Source organism: Protopterus annectens, chromosome 2.part1, assembly GCF_019279795.1.
Source record: "Protopterus annectens isolate FY-2018-M chromosome 2.part1, PAN1.0, whole genome shotgun sequence".
NCBI classification, from domain to species: domain Eukaryota; kingdom Metazoa; phylum Chordata; order Ceratodontiformes; family Protopteridae; genus Protopterus; species Protopterus annectens.
Window position 1 is genome coordinate 589,957,666 of NC_056729.1, and position 19,373 is coordinate 589,977,038.

Sequence of the window (19,373 nt, forward strand, 5' to 3'; positions counted from 1 at the left end):
AGAATCCATTTTATCAGAACATTCTGATGCTGAAGAACAGTCTTATTCACCTTTTGAGGATTCTGATGCAGAGCAGTCCATTCGGTGTCCCTGAGGATTTTTCCTTTGGGAAACTTTACACTCCTTGAGAGAGCACTTCCATTGGGAAGGCCAAGACTTTTCAGACTCCAAGAAAAGACTTAGGGAATTCCTCTGGTTACCGCAGCATAGACCTCTGGCTATTCCTCCTGTTTTGGAGGTTTTGGATGATGTATACTCGGAGGCCTGTTTAAATCCTGATTCTCTGCCCCCTGCTCCAGTTAAGCTGGATAGGTATTACAGAGTTCCTAATTCTCATCAGTTCCTCTATAAAGGCCATAATGCAGACCCTGAAACTATTTCTCAAGGCCCTAAAGGAATTAAAGCTTCCACGGCCAAGAATCCACTACCTACGGAAAGGGAATCTAGATCACTAGAAAGGTGGGGTAAGAAGGTTTACACCTCGGCCACTTGCCATGAGGGCCTTAAACTGCCAGTTTCATATGATTAAATATCAGCAATTTCTGTTATCACAATTAAAAACAAAAATGTCACAACCTGAACAACCAGATTCAAAGGAGTTGCAGGATATGTTGCATAGTGCTGAGCAAGTGGGCAAGCACACCTTACAATGTGGTTATGATGCAATAGAGGCCTCCAGCAGATCAGCCGCCACTGGAGCAGTCATTCGCAGACATGCATGGCTAAGGGAACAAAATCTTCCTGATCAGGTGAAAGCAAAAATTCTAGATGCACCGTTACATAAGGATGTTCTTTTTGGTGGTAATGCTGAGGATATTTTACGTAAAATGGAAGAGAAGGCAAAATCTATGCAAACTGTCAAAGCTTTCTTACAGGTTCAGCCCACAAGGTTCAGCAGGAATTGGAAAACTGGTCTTTTCAACCACTGACAAAGCCCAAAGGGCAGATACAGGCGGAAGGGGCAGAGGACAACCCAAGGATCCTACAGAGGCAGACAATGGCAATCACCAACACAAGAAGTGGTGGCGACAGTGCACAGCAGTACAGAAAGCAAACTCAATGACTCCTCATTTCCATGCCAAGCAGAATTCAAATGGCAGCACCTTTGGGAGGAAACTGGCACTATTTGCAAACAATTGGCATATTGTCACCACAGACAAATGGATTCTGGACATAATAAACAGAGGCTACAAATTTCATTTCCACACTCTTCCAAAATGAGAGGCATGCCAAACCTACCACAAAATCAAAGGGTAGAGGCACAACTACAAATTGCAAAGCTCCTAAACATGGGGCTATACAAAAGGTACCTACGCACCAACAAGCACAAGGTTTTTATTCAAGGCTTTTCTGGTGCCAAGAAAGGAAGCGACTGGAGACCCATTCTGGACTTATCCATTCTCAACACATTTCTTCTAGTGCCAAAATTCAAGATGCTCACACTACAGCAACTCCTTCCCATGCTGGGCAAGGGGTTTTGGCTGGTAACATTGGACCTCAAGGAGGCATACCTGCATGTCCCAATCAGACAAAGTTGCAGAAGATACCTCAGATTTCTTGCAGGTTCAAAACACTATCAATTCTCTGCATTGCCCTTTGGCTTATCTACTGCCCAGAGTATTCACCAAGTGCCTGGCATCAGTGATTGCATACTGCAGACTTCAAGGGATACAAATTTACCCTTATCTGGACGACTGCCTGATCCAAGCGGACAGCAAACTCGTACTTCTCAAACATCTAGCATATGTGACACGTTTACTGCTTTCTCTGGGATACACCATCAACAAGGAGAAATCAAAACTAACACCCTCTCAGAAAATTACCTTCCTGGGTGCCAACTTGGACACAAACACTCAGATGGCTTACCTAACAACAGACAAACAAGGGCAACTATCTCACTACTTCAAAATGCTTGCAAAAGTACCAGGCTTACTGCAAGGAAAATCCTGCAGGTTCTGGGATTCATGGCATCTTGCATTCTTCTAATCCCATGTGCAAAGCTGCACATGAAGGGAATTCCTCCGGGATCCACTACAGGTTCACAGATTTTAAGTTTGGCTGAGGACCTTATTTCCTTAATTAGGGGCTCTCAGCCACATCTGGACAGGGGCTCTCAACCTCCTCTAGACAAAAGGCCCAGGGTTGAGCCCACTGATCCCCAGTCCTCTGATGAGGCCTCAGATGGCTCTGCTCTATCGGACTACCAGGAGGATGCCTTTACGGCCTACAAGGATTCTGATGCAGAGGAATCTATTCCCTTGGCCTCCCCTCCTGAAGAGCTGTCCTTTGAGGAGACCCTTCACTCCATGAGAGAGCATTTCCAATGGCAGGGCCAGGAATTCTCCGATTCCAGGAAGAGATTAAGGACTTTTTTGCATTTACCTCAGCATAGACCTTTGGCTATTCCTCCTGTTTTAAATGTCATTGATGATGTGTACTCTGTGTCTAGCTTGTTACCTGACTCCCTTCCTCCGGCTCCTGTCAAACCCGATAGGTACTACAGGGTCCCGGACTCACATAATTTCCTTTACAAGGCCCACTCTGCTGACCCAGAAACTATTTCCCAGGGCCCTAAAGGGGTTGCAACTGCCACTTCCAAAAATCCACTCCCCTCTGAAAGGGAGTCCAGGGCTTTAGAGAGATGGGGTAAAAAAGTGTATACTTCTTCCACTCTTTCAATGAGGGCTTTAAATTGTCAATTCCATATGATACAGTACCAAGAGTATTTGTTAGATGAATTGCATAAAAAGTCTTCACCTGAGCCCTTATATCGCAAGTCACTTCCGGATCTGGTACATAACTCACAACAGGTTAGCAACCATTTCTTGCAGTGTGGTTATGATGCATTGGAAGCTTCATGTAGGTCAGCAATGACAGGGGCAGTCATACGTAGGCATGCATGGCTGAAGGAACATACTCTGCCAGATCATGTTAAAGCAAAGCTTCTGGATGCGCCACTGGAAAAGCAAAAATTATTTGGCTCCACTGCTCAGGAGGTCTTAAAGAAATTTGAGGAAAAGGCTAAATCTGTACAAACAGTCAAAGATTTTCTCCAGGTCCAACCACCAAGATTCAGTAGAAATTGGCCTTCTAAGAATTGGTCCTTTCCGGACACAGAGAGATTTCAGAGAGGCAAGAACAGGCGTGCCAGAGGTAGAGGGCAAGCTAGAGGCTCCTACAGAGGACGTCAATGGCAGCCTCCTAACCAGAGAGGTAGTGCAGGACCTTCAACTGCTGCACAAGGACAGACTCAATGACTTCACCTTGACCCCGTCGACCAGGGCTCAGTTGGAAGCACCTTTGGGCGGAAAGATATCTTTATTCTCAAAAAATTGCCACAGTATTACAAGGGACAAATGGACACTGCAAATAATAGACAAAGGATACAGGTTCCATTTTCATACATTACCAAAAAGAAAAGGCATGCCAAACCTGCCACCGAATCAAAGGGCAGAGGCTTTAAAACAAATTTCCAACCTATTGCGAATGAAAGCTATAGAAAGGGTTCCTCTCACAGAACAAGGCCAAGGATTTTATTCAAGACTATTCCTTGTCCCAAGAAAAGAAAAACAATGGAGGCCTATTCTCGACTTGTCCGCACTGAATACTTATCTCATTGTGCCAAAATTCAAAATGCTGACCCTACAGCAACTCCTTCCCATGCTGGGCAAGGGGTCTTGGCTGGTAACTCTAGACCTCAAGGAGGCATACCTGCATGTCCCTATCAGACAAAGTTGCAGAAGACACCTCAGATTTCTTGCAGGTTCAGAGCATTATCAATTCTCAGCATTGCCCTTTGGCTTATCTACTGCGCCCAGTATTCACGAAATGCCTGGCATCAATAATTGCACACTGCAGACTTCAGGGGATTCAAATATACCCATATCTGGACGACTGCCTTATACAAGCGGACAGCCAACAAACTTTGGTAAAACACTTGAATTATGCCATCCGCCAACTTCAGGTCTTGGGATACACAGTCAACATTCACAAATCAAGACTTGTTCCATCCCAAAGAATAACTTTTCTGGGTGCGGAACTAGATACAACCACCCAAATGGCTTTTCTCACAGAAGAAAAACAAAGACAACTACCAGATTACTTTGAAAATCTGAACAAACTCAGCTGACTGCAAGGAAAATCCTGCAGGCCCTGGGTTACATGGCATCTTGCATTCTTCTGATTCCACAAGCAAGGCTGCATATGAGAAAACTACAATGGTACCTAAGGAGTTTATGGTCTCAACGCAGTCACAGCCTAGAAGCTTTGATACCACTCATTCCATGCCTTCAAAAGGAATTTCTGTGGTGGGCTTAAGCAAGCCAGTCAAACAGAGGTCTGCCCTTCAGAAAACCAATAGCCAGCCAAACCATTACAACGGGCACTTTAGACCATGGATGGGGAGCACACATGGAGGGCAGATGCATCCAAGGACTATGGTCACAGAAAGAATTGCGCATGCACATAAACCAAAAGGAAATGCTGGCAGTGATACATGCAATCGAGGCCTTCAAACATTTTCTGCATCAAGGCCACCTGCTAATGGACAGACAATACCACAGTTGTGTGGTACATAAACAAGCAAGGAGGTACCCATTCCTGCCCTCTTTGCGGGCTGGCAATGAATCTATGGGAACTTTCCTAAACTCAATTTAGAGCTGCAATCCCAGTTTGTGCCAGGAAAAGACAATACACTGGCGGACAGCCTAAGCAGAAATATCATGGATCCACACGAATGGATGCTGCACCCAGACATCTTCCTTCAGATAACACAATCACGGGGGAGGCCGGACATAGATCTTTTTGCCTCCCACCAGAACCATCAGCTGAAGAAATTCTGCTCAAGGACATACCACCCACAAGCATGGAAAGTGGACGCTCTCTCTTTCAGCTGGAATACTCTGTGTACGCATTTCCACCTCTTCCACTAATGATCAAGGTCTTACTGAAAATCAGGACAGAGCAGCCAAAGGTGATTCTGATAGCTCCGGACTGGCCAAGGCAGCACTGGTACCCACTGTTAAGGAGCATGTCACGCACGAAACCGTGGCCTCTACCACAATGGCCACTTCTTCTGACACAGCACAATTACAAAACTCTGCACTCCAGCCTGGAAACCCTGCAGCTGACAGCCTGGAGAATACCTTGACTCCTCACCAGGAAAAGCTATCCAAGAGAGAAGTGAAGGATATCATCATGGAAGCTCGCATGAGCCTTCCACAAGAAAGGCATATTCAGCAAATGGAAAAGATTTCGCTCTTGGAGCACATAAAAGGGCCTAGATAAGGCGACAGTGATGAACATGGCACATATCCTGGAATACTTGGCAGAAATGCTCCACAATGGCCTTTCTTTCTCTTCCATAAAATTCCTTCTTCAATTTCAGCAGAATACAATACTGATCCACCTGTCTTCTCTTATCCTCTCCTAAGGCAGTTTCTAAGAGGAATTAAAAACATCAGTCCTCCAAGGAAACCACCAGTGCCTACATGGGACCTTAACTTCATGTTGGAAAAACTAACTCTACCTCCCTTTGAACCAGCAGCATCTTCAGAACTACAGTTCCTGTCTTGGAAGACTGCCTTCCTTCTGGCCATAACCTCAGCAAGAAGAGTATCTGAATTGCAGGCCCTCATGGCAGTTCAACCATTCCTTATTTTTCATCAGGACAGAGTCTCATTGAGAACCAATCCTTTATTCGTGCCTAAGGTGGTATCCAGGGTCTCATTGAACCAAGCTATTCACCTGCCTACCTTCTTCCCAAATCCACAAAACAAGGGGGAGAAACTTCTGCATACCCTGGACATTCACAGGCAGTTGTGCTACTACTTGGACAGAACTAAGACTTACAGAAAAAACTGACCAGCTGTTTGTAGCTTATGCTGCTGGTATACAAGGAAAAGCAATTTCCAAACAGACAATTTCAAAATGGATAGGGAATTGCATTCGATTCTGTTACTCTTTTCATGGCAAAACTGTGCCAGCTACAATTAGGACCTCATTCCTGGAGCCACAGCCACCTCCACAGCCTTCTTAAGAGGGTGGCTACCATGACATTTAGAAGCTGCTACATGGAGCTCCGTTGCATACATTTTCAAGCATTACAACTTACCCTTATATTCCAGATCAGAGCAGGCTTTGCTCACGGCAGTCCTGCAAGGCATTTTAGCTACACCATCCTTTACTTAGATCCTACCCCAGCTTGGCTATGGTATTCTACCCATGTAAGGACTGCAGATGCATCCTTGAAGGACATAGTACAGTTTTGTACCTACCATAAATGTAGATGTTGAGCATTACCCTCGTGAATTTCCTGGGTCTTTCCCTCTTGGTAAGACCTTGGGGTTGAATGCCTATTCATACCTGACTGGGTTATCCTACTATGTTTTATTGTTACATTTTGTATTCACATATTTATTGCCTTCCTTTGAGGGCACCTGACATCTGGGGCAAGAAAGACTGAGAAGATGGCGTCGCTGGTCTTTATACCCTAGCCTCCGGGGGCAGAAGAGCGACAACAACTTTGGACCAAGACTTTGGAATTGCCGACGGACAACCCTATGGCTGAAAACCCATATGTAACTACTGCAGCTGTAATAGCCCTCGAACATCTACATTTATGGTAGGTACAAAACTGTACTTTTTATGGCACTACATTTTACATTTGATTCTTGATCATTGATGGCATTTGATAGGAATGGGTAAAGACATTTTAATGTATGCGTAAAGGTTATCCAAAAGTGTCTGTCTTTAATTCCCACAGTGGTATATCACTGCTACAGCCATCATAGATTTAAATTCAACTAGCACATTTGTATGGTTAAATTCAAAGGCAATTTGAAGCAAAGTATACAGCTGAGTGACTGTCATGTCTTCTTTGAGGTATCAGCAATGCCTAGCACCATTGATTCATTAACTTTTTTATTGTATCATTATGGAGCAGGTACCAGTAACAAATGGCTTGGTCTAAAGAAGAAAAAAGGAATGGTTGTGTAGAGTGTGTTTGTTTGAAAGGTGCAGCATGTGGTAATTTAATGTCTGCATTCAGTCATTTATAGGGTTTGGTTCCTTACCTTTATAGTAAGGACTTCACGGATGCGAGTGGTGATTGTTCCAACACTGTTGTGCCAAACAGGAAAGATAGTGAAATGGAGTCCCTTGCTTAAAGTTTTCAAAGTACCAGTTATTGACAAGCAAACTGATGATTTTAACCAGAACATCAACTGGATATCGCATTGTCCAAAGTGAACCACACACGTGCCTGGCACCTTTTGAAAATGCAATAACTGTGTGTGTTATATTGATTTCACAGACCATTATTGGACTCTTTCCATATGCTGTAGCTACACAATCCAAGTTAACCACATCTGAAAATAGTTTTTTCCCCACTTTAACTAGAAACTGGGTTGATGAGCTGATACGAGTACACTTTTCAGCCACAACCTGGGCCAAGTTGACAACATAAGACTATTAACATAACATGAACACAGGATATTATCATTAAATGTGCAGAAATCAAGGGAGTACTTACACAAACCTTATCCAATTACATAACCTCTTCAAATTGAGGAGTAGTAGATGTGCACTGTGTATATAAAACATATGGTAGTTCACACTTTACAACCTAGAAGATTAAATACAGACCTACTAGTCACAGAAAGTGCAGTACATCAGTGATGCATACTTAATACCAAGTTTTTCAGTGTTGAAGAAGCTGACATTAATATACTAGTAAGTCTGTAGTGAGTTGTTTGCCTCAGAAGACTGAAATGCTTCCCAAAATAAAGTGACATCAGACTCTTCACATCTGCTTCTTGCCATCCATGGAGGAAATCTCTGAAGCTTATTTAAATGCAGAAAGTTGTTGAAACCATTTGCTCTTGTAATAAACCCTTCAGTACAGGAATAAGAGTTCCTTTTTGAATATTGAAGCACATTTACACAGCTAATGTATGCTGGCATACCTATCTGTCTCTTAAGCAAAAATCTGGACAAGCAACAAATGGGGAGCAAGGGCCCAAAAGATTTTAAATTTGCTTTACATTAAGAAGTTGACAAAACAGAAATGGTGTTGAAGTTGCTGGTAGATACTGGACATGTTTTTGCTAATGAGTGGGAAATTTGGTTACAAGGACCAGGAAAGAAGTAGCTGAAAAGTTTTTGATGAAATTACTTTAATTGTACTGTGTGAATTCTTGACTCCAGAAGGAGCAAGAGTTGCCGAGGCTGGAAAGTGCTGAAAGAATGCCCAACACAGAGTGGAATTAATGATCCATGCCCACCGGTCCTGTGTTAAAAAGTAGCAGGGCAGGAGATGGTCATTCTTGTGAAGTCTGTAAAGTTAACGTCAACCTGTTGTCACAGTCATTACTACATTTTAAGTGATATCACCAGTTGAAGGTGTTTTGCATTCTTACCAAAGAGGAAAGAGTGTTTTATGAAGACTGTTTTGAGACGCACTTTCTTGCATATGGAGATGGAAGAATTTCTAATGCAGTTGTAGACAACTAATAGACATAAATGCATGTTGCTTTCTATTTGGTGTCTACATTGTCTGTTAAGCAAAAGGTGATGGATCAAATAATTATGGACTTATGAATATCCAGTGCTTATCTCATTGTCATCTTGGAGATGGATAAAGATGATGGAGGCGAAACTCATTTGAACAATTAAAAATAATCCTAGTTTGGTTAAAGAAATACAGGCTTCAGGTTAATAGAGACCAATGTGTGTATGCCTTTAAAGAACTCCTTTTTGTGAACCGGTAGTTGTCAAAAATGGCTTTGCAAGATTGGAGATTGTGCTTTAAAGATATCGACATATAATGTGTGCACTTGAGGTTGTTGTACTTTGGGCTGTTAAGATACTTAAGTAAGCTCCGTCTGACTTTTTTATTGGTATTGTCCCTACTGAATGTGTAATTGGAAAAACTGGCTTGTTTGGAAATGTGGAGGGCTGTGAGTTGGTTTTCATGGCCACCATGAAAATAATGTTAATTCAGGTTTTACATTGTGAATCCTTTCTAGTTCATCAGATTGGCATGAGACTTTACCTTAAGGAAGAGATACTGTTTTATGGCACTACATTTTACATTTGATTCTTGATCATTGATGGCATTTGATAGGAATGGGTAAAGACATTTTAATGTATGCGTAAAGGTTATCCAAGTGTCTGTCTTTAATTCCCACAGTGGTATATCACTGACACAGCACACGCATATGATTTAAATTCAACTAGCACATTTGTATGGTTAAATTCAAAGGCAATTTGAAGCAAAGTATACAGCTGAGTGACTGTCATGTCTTCTTTGAGGTATCAGCAATGCCTAGCACCATTGATTCATTAACTTTTTTATTGTATCATTATGGAGCAGGTACCAGTAACAAATGGCTTGGTCTAAAGAAGAAAAAAGGAATGGTTGTGTAGAGTGTGTGTTTGTTTTGAAAGGTGGCCAGCATGTGGTAATTTAATGTCTGCATTCAGTCATTTATAGGGTTTGGTTCCTTACCTTTATAGTAAGGATTTCTATCGTGCAGTGCCGGAGTGGTGATTTGTTCCAACACTGTTGTGCCAAACAGGAAAGATAGTGAAATGGAGTCCCTTGCTTAAAGTTTTCAAAGTACCAGTTATTGACAAGCAAACTGATGATTTTAACCAGAACATCAACTGGATATCGCATTGTCCAAAGTGAACCACCACACGTGCCCTGGCACCTTTTGAAAATGCACATAACTGCTGTGGCCGTATATCTATGTTGATTTCACAGACCATTATTGGACTCTTTCCATATGCTGTAGCTACACAATCCAAGTTAACCACATCTGAAAATAGTTTTTTTCCCCACTTTAACTAGAAACTGGGTTGATGAGCTGATACGAGTACACTTTTCAGCCACAACCTGGGCCAAGTTGACAACAGAAGACTATTAACATAACAACATGAACACAGGATATTATCATTAAATGTGCAGAAATCAAGGGAGTACTTACACAAACCTTATCCAATTACATAACCTCTTCAAATTGAGGAGTAGTAGATGTGCACTGTGTATATAAAACATATGGTAGTTCACACTTTACAACCTGGAAGATTAAATACAGACCTAGTAGTCACAGAAAGTGCAGTACATCAGTGATGCATACTTAATACCAAGTTTTTCAGTGTTGAGGACAATGCTGATATGATATAGTCCACTTGAGTAAGTCTGTAGTGAGTTGTTTGCCTCAGAAGACTTGAAATGCTTCCCAAAATAAAGTGACATCAGACTCTTCACATCTGCTTCTTGCCATCCATTATTGAGGAAATGTCTCGGACAGCTTATTTAAATTGTCAGCAAAGCTGTTGAAACCATTTGCTCTTGTAATAAACCCCTTCAGTACAGGAATAAGAGTTCCTTTTTTGAATATTGAAGCACATTTCACACAGCTAATGTAGTGCTGGCATACCTATCTGTCTCTTACAGCAAGAAATCTGGACAGAGCCACAAATGGGGGAACAAGGGCCCAAAAATGAGGACCCTTTTTAAAATATTGCTCTTACAAACTTAGGAAGTTGACAGACTAACACGTTTTGCGTTAGCATGAATTTTATGAAGAATATGAAGTCTGAAAATCAAATGTCTGCCATTATTTTCTAAATTCAGTCCTCAGTGATTTGCCAGAAAACTACAATTTTGAGAGACAAGGACCAAAAACATAAAATCTGGATAGTCTACAAAACTCTGGACAGTTTGAGCGCTACGATTGCTAGTGGTGCTAACTGAAACTTGACAGCTCACCTTGACGATGTTTGGAGAGAAGCACAAAATAAAGCAGTTCAAGCATTAAATGAGAAGCCAGCTAGACTCCTTTACTGCTATGCTGCATGTGACTGTGCTTGATGAATTACCTCGTATGTAGTAGCCAGGCCATGCTGGCTCACCAGTGGGAACTTTGATACATGTACATTTCATGACAGTGAGAGATTTTGTAGTGATGGCTGAATGTATACCAGGTAGGATAGATAACCAGTGTTCTATATACATAATAAATATATATGTGTGTGTGTGTGTGTGTGTGTGTGTGTGTGTGTGTGTGTGTGTGTGTGTATATGTATATATATATATATATATATATATATATATATATATATATATATATATAAAAATCTTTGAGAAGAATGTGTAAGCAAATTCATACAACAGTGGAGGATGACCATTACAGTATTTGAAGGATAGCTGTATGTCTTTGTTCCTGTACCTGTGGGCAGAATACTTCAGTGCAGGTGTTGCTCTGCCCCATATGGAGGTAGGCTTGGCTGGTTAACTTGTACAAGTTAAAACTGTAGGGTGTAAACTTGCTTTACTGAGGCCATGTCTGTAACTGAATCTATAATAGGGAAAATTGTAGAAGAAACTGAAGCAAAAAGAGTGTTTTTGATTTGAAAATGTACCAAAGAAAACCTGTATACTATTGAATTCCTATGCATCTATAGATCTGGCTGGCGAATTTTCAGTCCAGAGATAAGTACTTTTGCATTTATTTATGTCCACATATTGATGCCTGAAACTGTACCAAAAAAAATGTAGTAGTATTGAATGTAGCTTAAGCAGTTAATCCTTAAAAAGACAATGCCCTCTTGGTGTCTGCTTACGCGATTAGCTGAGAGCCACACTAAGTGGAGACTGAGAGAATTAAACCCTGAACTACAGGGTGTAGCTGTTTTAGAGGTTCATAGCCTATAACCTCTGTGCTAAACTGCCAGAGATTTTGTACGGGCATTAGTAACTTTGGGAAAGTGGACAATTCAGAAATGAAAAATCTTCAGAAGTATAAACTCAAAATATGATTTACTGAATGGGTTGGTGAAGTTTTGCTTGTGCTAGTTATTCTGAATCTAGTAGCATGCAGCCTCGAACTTGATGGGACCTTTGTTTTGGCTTTTCACTTGAAGTTGGCACAGGTGCAGATGTTCTTCGTCTTCCCTTGCTGCAGTCCTGACTATTGGGTATAGTCCGCGTCCCCGTCGGCCCGAATACCAGAGTATAAGGCTGACGTCGGTCATGGCGCCTTAGACTGACGTCAGTACGTCAGGGTACTAATGTGCATGACCGACGTCATTTCCTCAGTCTTTTTTGCCGCATGGTCCGATGCAGAAGCAATTTTGCGAGTGCAGGTTGGCGTTCTGAGATTTTCCTCAAACCGGAGTTTCAGACCGAAACAGAGTTGGCTAAGTAACCCGTGGGAACATTTTGGTTTTTCTTGCCTCAGTATTTAACCGGATGACAGAAAAAGTGAATAACTGTATTTCTTGTGGGAAGCAGATACCGATAGGGATTATCATACATTGTGTATACCTTGTTTAGGGCCTGAGCACGACGTTGTTGGTTGCCGCTCTTGTGCTAGATTTAATAAGCGCACTATTAAGAGGAGGCTTGATTGTGCTAGGTTAGTGTTTGGGAAGCGTTGCAATTATAACATGCCGTCGGATGCTCGCCTGCTTCATCCAAGAAGCGCAAGGACAAAACAGTGAAGCCTAGGGGTGAGGAACCGGCAGTCCCGGACGTCGGTTCTTTAGAAGGCTCAGGGGAGCCAGAGGTTTTGCCAGGAGTCTCTATGGAGTCTCAGGCAGATACTTTACTGTTACAGGATGTGCCCTCTCAGGAGGTAGGCCAGGCTGAGGGTGCCTCTCAGGTAACTGTTCTTCCCTCTCTTCCCAAGGTAGTTAGGGCCTCTCCTTCTGTTGCCAAAGCTTCTTTTAGAGGTAGGCCAAGTTCAGCTTCTGTGGGGGCTTCTCCTAGCATTTCGGCTCTGTGCCTAAGAAACATATGCTTAAAATGGCAGAAGATTTGATTACTCTGATTAGAGGTTCTATGCCCCGCCTGATAAGAGGCCTAGGGTGGAACAGGAGTTTGATAGTTTTGAACAGTGTTCACAGGCTTCAGAGTCTTCTGTGGAAGACTTGCAAGAGTTTCCTACTTATTCTGATTCTGATGTGGATGATTCCACTCCTACAGCTTCTCCTCCTGAGGATTTTTCATTTTCAGAGACTCTTCACTCCATGAGGGAGCACTTTAAATGGGAAGGCCAGGATTACTCTGATTCCAGGAAAGGCTTAGGGAATTCTTGTTTTACCCCAACATAGGCCCTTAGCTATTCCTCCTGTGTTGAATGTGGTGGAGGATGTTTTGCAGAGGCTTCCCTGAACCCTGATTCCTTGCCTCCTGCTCCTGTTAAGCCTGATAGGTATTATAGGGTGCCCGAAGCTCATAAGTATTTGTTAAAGAGTCCTAGGGCGGACCCAGAAACTGTTTCTCAGGGGCCTAAAGGTGTTAAAGCTTCTGTGGTTAAGAATCCTGTACCCTCTGATAAAGAGGCAAGGGCTTTGGATAGGTGGGGTAAGAAAGTATATACTTCTTCCACTTTAGCCATGAGGGCATTGAATTGTCAGTTTCATATGCTGAAATATCAGAATTATCTCCTTTCCCAATTGAAATCTAAGGTGGATGCTTTGGCGGAAGGTATTGAGTGTAAAGAATTGCTGGATTTGGTTCATGTGTCTGAACAAGTGGGTAAGCATTCTTTGCAGTGTGGTTTTGATGCGGTTCAGGCCTCCTCGAGGGTGGCTGCTACTAGTTCTGTTCTTCGCAGACATGCCTGGTTGAAGGATCAGAATTTAGCTGAGCATGTTAAGACCAGGATTTTGGATGCTCCTTTACAGTCTGATGTGTTGTTTGGACCGCCTGTGGAAGCAGTTTTAAAGAAAATGGAGGACAAAGCTAAGTCTATGCAGACTGTTAAAGATTTTTGCAGGTGCAGCCTGCCAAGTTTAGTAGAAATTGGCCTGCTAAGGGGTGGACATATCCTGCTTATGGTTCCCAGTCTAGGGGTAGATCTAGACGTGGTAGGGGCAGGGCTCAAGGTTCGTTTAGGCCTAGATCAGACAGTTCACCTGCTCAGACTTCTGGTGAGGGCAGGGGTCAGTCCTTTCGTAAGCAGAACCAATGACCTGCCTTTTCAGCTGCCAGTGGATTCTCGTCTGGCAGCTCCTTTGGGAGGAAGATTGTCTCTTTTCAAAGAAAATTGGGATTTAATCACTCAAGACAGATGGGTGCTGGATATCATTCATCACGGTTACAGATTTTATTTCCACACAATGCCCCCTTTCAAAGGCATGCCAGATGTTCCTCCTCCACAAAGAAAAGAGGCTCACAAGCAAGTTTCTCAGTTACTCCAGATAGGGGCCATTCAGCCAGTCCCTGTATCAGAAAGGGGCTTCGGATTTTATTCTCGCCTGTTCCTAGTACCAAAGAAGGGGAACACGTGGAGACCTATTTTGGATTTATCTATCCTCAACACTTATCTGGACATCCCCAAGTTCAAGATGTTGACGTTACAGCAACTGTTACCTCTGCTGGGCAAGGATCACTGGATGGTAACTTTGGATCTCAAGGAAGCTTACCTTCATGTGCCTATAAGGCTAAGTTGCAGAAAGTATCTGCGGTTTCAACTGGAGATTTTCATTATCAGTTCTCTGCATTGCCCTTTGGCTTATCTACTGCCCAGAGTATTCACAAAGGTTCTGGCTCCAGTGATAGCTTACTTCAGGCTTCAAGGCATTCAAATCTATCCTTACTTGGACGACTGCCTGATTCTGGCTCAAGACAAGGAAGACCTTCTACAGCATCTGGAATATGTCATAGCAGTGCTAAGATGCCTAGGGTATTCTGTGAACGAAATAAAGTCCAGTCTAGTACCCTCTCAAGACATGTGCTTTCTGGGTGTGAGACTGAATACAGCAGCCCAGATGGCCTTTTTAACCCCGGACAAACAAAAGAGTCTGTCACTTTACTTCCATCAACTATCTCATCAGTCCGTGCTGACTGCAAGGACAGTCCTTCAAGCATTAGGGTTCATGGCATCTTGTATTCTGGTGCTTCCCAATGCCAAACTGCATATGAGGAAGCTGCAATGGTATCTCAAAAATGTATGGACACAGCACTGCCAAGATTTCGACACTGTCATTCACATAATACCTTGCCTTCAAAAGGAATTCTTGTGGTGGGCTCAGGAATGTCACCTAAACAAGGGACTCTCTGTGACCCGCCAGAGGCGAGTCAGATTTTAACGACGGATGCCTCGGACACTGCTTGGGAGCTCATCTAAATGGAAAGTGGATACAAGACAAGTGGCCTGCCAGACTACAGCATCTACACATCAACATGAAGGAGATGTTAGCAGTCCAGTTTGCATTGATAGCTTTCAAGGAGTTACTTCTTCCAGGGCAGGTGTTGATTCTAACAGACAACACAACTGTCATGTGGTACATCAACAAGCAAGGGGGAACACATTCTTATCCTCTATGCAGGCAAGCAATGATTTTATGGGAGACTGCGTTGAGCCTGCAACTAACTCTTCAGGCAAGGTTTCTGCCAGGAGCACAGAACTCCTAGCAGATGTATTAAGCAGACAAATCATGGATCCCCACGGTGGAAACTGGATCTTCATGTATTTCAGAAATTGACAGTGTCATGGGGAACTCCAGACATAGATCTGTTCGCTTCTCCACTAAACCACCAGCTGCCAAAGTATTGCACAAAGGGGTTTCATCACACGGCTTGGAAAGTGGATGCTCTGTCTTTCAGTTGGAAAAACCTTCATGTCTATGCCTTTCCACCTCTGCCTCTTCTTCCAAAGGTATTATTAAAGGTCAGACAAGACAGGCCAAGGATGATTTTGATAGCTCCAGATTGGCCTCGGCAACACTGGTACCCACTTCTGCGGAGTCTTGTAAAGAAGCCTCCATGGCCTTTACCTCTGATTCCTCATCTGTTATCTCAGAAGGACGGTCATCTGCTCAATGTCAAGCTTCAATCTCTTCATCTCACAGCTTGGCATATCCTGTGTTGAAGCACAGCAGGTCTCTGCTTCCTCAACAAGTTTTAAATGTGATTATGGAAGCTAGAAGGCCTAGTACTAGGAGAGTGTGCAGACAAATGGAAGAGATTTTTATTTTGGAGTACAGCAAAGAATTTGGAGATTTCAGAGCCTAATTTGAGTGTGGCTCTTCAATATCTTACTGAATTATTGGACAAAGGTTTGTCCTTCTCTTCCATAAAGATTCATGCTGCAGCAATTTCAGCTCACTATGATTGTGACCCACCTTTGTTTTCGCATCCTTTGTTCAAGCAGTTTCTTAGAGGGGCACAGCATATAAGAGCCCCCCGTAGAGCTCCTACTCCTGCTTGGGATCTCAATTTTGTGTTGGAAAAACTTACTCTACAACCTTTTGAGCCTGCAGCTACTGCTGAATTGAAATATTTGTCATGGAAGACTGCTTTTCTGTTGGCTATTACTTCTGCAAGAAGGGTGTCTGAGTTGCAGGCCCTTATGGCAGTAGAGCCCTTTTTGATTTTCCATAAGGACAGGGTATCATTACGTACTAATCCTTCCTTTATGCCTAAGGTGGTTTCTAGTGTGGCTTTAAACCAAACTATTCATTTGCCTACGCGTTGTTTGCAGATCCTCAAAATAAAGGGGAAAAGATTTTGCACACTTTAGATGTACACAGGCAATTGCGTTATTATTTGAGCAGGACTAAGACTTTTAGGCAGTCTCAGCAGTTACTTGTTTCTTTGCTTTGAGTTCACAGGGCAAGCCTGTGTCAAAACAAACTATTTCTAGGTGGATTGGCTTTTGCATTGCATTTTGTTATTCCCATCATCGCAAGAGGTTCCAGCTGGGATTAGGCCTCATTCCACTAGGGCTACTGCCACTTCAACGGCATTTCTAAGGGGGGTGGCAACTAAGGATATTCTGGAAGCAGCTACTTGGAGTTCAGTGCATACTTTCTCTAGGCATTATCACCTGCCTATATACTCTAAGACTAGGGCTGGTTTTGCCACTGCTGTTTTACAAGGCATGTTGTCAGCTCCTGCTACTTTATAATTTGCCAGCCTCCCTTACCTCTGCTTTGGGATTCTACCCAATAGTCAGGACTGCAGCAAGGGAAGACGAAGAACATAGTACAGTTTTGTACCTACCATAAATGTAGATGTTCGAGGATTCTCTTGCTGCAGTCCAATTTACCCTCCCTCCTTCCCCTCTGTGTTTCAGGGTGGTTGTGTAGGTGAGTTTTCATGCTTATATTTTTGTATATATTGTTGTATATATTGTACATGTTTTTTGGTGCAGGTTGTTTTTGGGACTTGTCTTTTTGGGTCTTCTGACATCTGGGGCAAGAAAAGACTGAGGAAATGACGTCGGTCATGCGCATTAGTACCCTGACGTACTGACGTCAGTCTAAGGCGCCATGACCGACGTCAGCCTTATACTCTGGTATTCGGGCCGACGGGGACGCGGACTATACCCAATAGTCAGGACTGCAGCAAGGGAATCCTCGAACATCTACATTTATGGTAGGTACAAAACTGTACTTTTCAGTGGTTGAATAAATAAGTTGTTTTGCTTTTTATTCAGGTAAATTCCATTGTCCAGAATTTGGTTTATTTGCTTACTTCTAAAGATCCATAATAGTAATCCAGTATGAATTTTTTGTAGCTGTAGATTTGCGTGTAGCAAAATAGGTCGTACTGTTAATATGCCATCCAGGTTCATCTTTGCAAGCACTCCAGTGTAAGCTACAGAGTACAGCATTCTGCCAAAAGACCAGCACATCTTTCTTCCCATTTCTTCTCCCTGCACATTTGTATAGTATAATTCTAGGGTAGATCTTTTTACATCCAACTCTTTGAATTTGGCTTTGGCTGTGGCACCTTTTTAGCACTATGACCCAAGAAGATTGTTCCTTTTTCTTTCTGTAGACTTTGCCATGGTGATTTAACAGTCTACATTTGTAAAAATTTTTTACATTTGAATTTGCAGTTACATAACTGATGGTTTTTATTTATAGCATACTGAAATCGTATTTTTCTTCATTGGAAAGCCATTTCTGTGTAAATTCCAATGTAATATTTCTAGTAAAAAAAAAAACGTTAAAAGATCTAAAATGATGGTGCTGTTAAAACTGCAAGATAATTTTACATTTCTTTCATTTTAAATTTGCAGTAAAAAGAAACAAAGGTCTACAGTTTGATAAATGGGAACTCCATGAATGTTGCATTCTGAATCCCAACTCTGAAATCACAAGTCCCAGAAATTAGTTTCATATTGACTCTATTTTGATATTACAATTGTGTAAGATGATTTTTTTTCTTTTTCACTATTATCAGTTGCTTCTCTTTTTTTTTTTTTTTTTTGCAGTGGTTGGTGTGATTTCTAAATGTAAATAAGGGTGTGTGGTGTGAACTGGGATTTGCAAAGGAGCTTCCCTCTCCAGAAAAGCTTGAATGTAGATGTAAACCATAGTTTTGGTGTGTGTATGTTTTGACTTGGCCATTTTGCTGTGGTTCGGGGTCTTGTAAGGTCCCAATAAGTAATTCGACAACTCCTCTGAAATGCTTGACACGTTTTTAAGCTTTGCATATGATTTTTGAAGTGTGTGTAATATTTAGGAAGAGCCTTTTCCGAGTACTGTACATTTATGTACACCATAGACCGTGCCATGATTCCCCAAGTTTAGAGTCCTGAGCTAACATTCTTGGCTCTGTTATGTACTTGCTAAAATATTTACAGCTTTTTATAGCTTTCCTGATGGAAAGGTCAGACTTGACATACTATAGTGATGCCTTTAGTTTTTGATGAAAATGAAGAGAGCTACCTTGCTAGAAGGTCCTGTTTTATTGTCTTGCTGTATTGAATGAAGCAAAGTTTTAATCAGTATGTTCTTGCTCCAGCAAAATTTTAAATTTTCTCTTTCGATACTGTAGTTGAGTTCCCTGTTTGTATTTAGGAGTCTGATGATAACTACTTAAACCAATAAGTCTGTGCTAGTCCCAAAAATTTTGAGATGCCACCAAAATGGATAAAAATATAAAGCTGGCTTTGCTCTTCCTCCTCACCCAGCTAAGTTTCTTCAAAGAGTTTTCTTAATCAACAAATTAATCACCACTGTATCTATCCCATCCCTCCATTGCTGTTTTTGCTGTCATTCCACCATCCTACGTTTTTTTCATTCTTAATTTTAAGTCAGATTACTACTGTCTCTACCTGCGGTTACTACCATCCAAGAAAACCCTCACTTCAATTTATTTACTTCCATATATTGAACAGGTGTCAGTGTATGCAGATGTTTTTCAGTACATGTACACCATTTATTTTCATACAGAAATGTACTGTTCATTTAAACTTTAATGCACATGTGAAAATGTTTTTACTTGTATGTAACGGTTGTGGAGCTTTTTCTCCCTGGTCCTCAACTGAAAATGAGGTTTTGCCAATCAGACTTTCCCCAGTCAACAAAGACTAGTAAAAGTAAGCTTGCTAGCAGGGGAATAT

The 19,373-nt window shown here is 42.0% G+C and overlaps 1 protein-coding gene across 1 annotated transcript in view; it reads left to right on the forward strand.

The window, feature by feature from the left end:
* The window catches only part of LOC122794868 (PR domain zinc finger protein 2-like), a 993,012-nt gene that overhangs the window by 547,997 nt on the left and 425,642 nt on the right, over nt 1-19,373 (forward strand). The gene's annotated exons all lie outside the window — the stretch shown is intronic.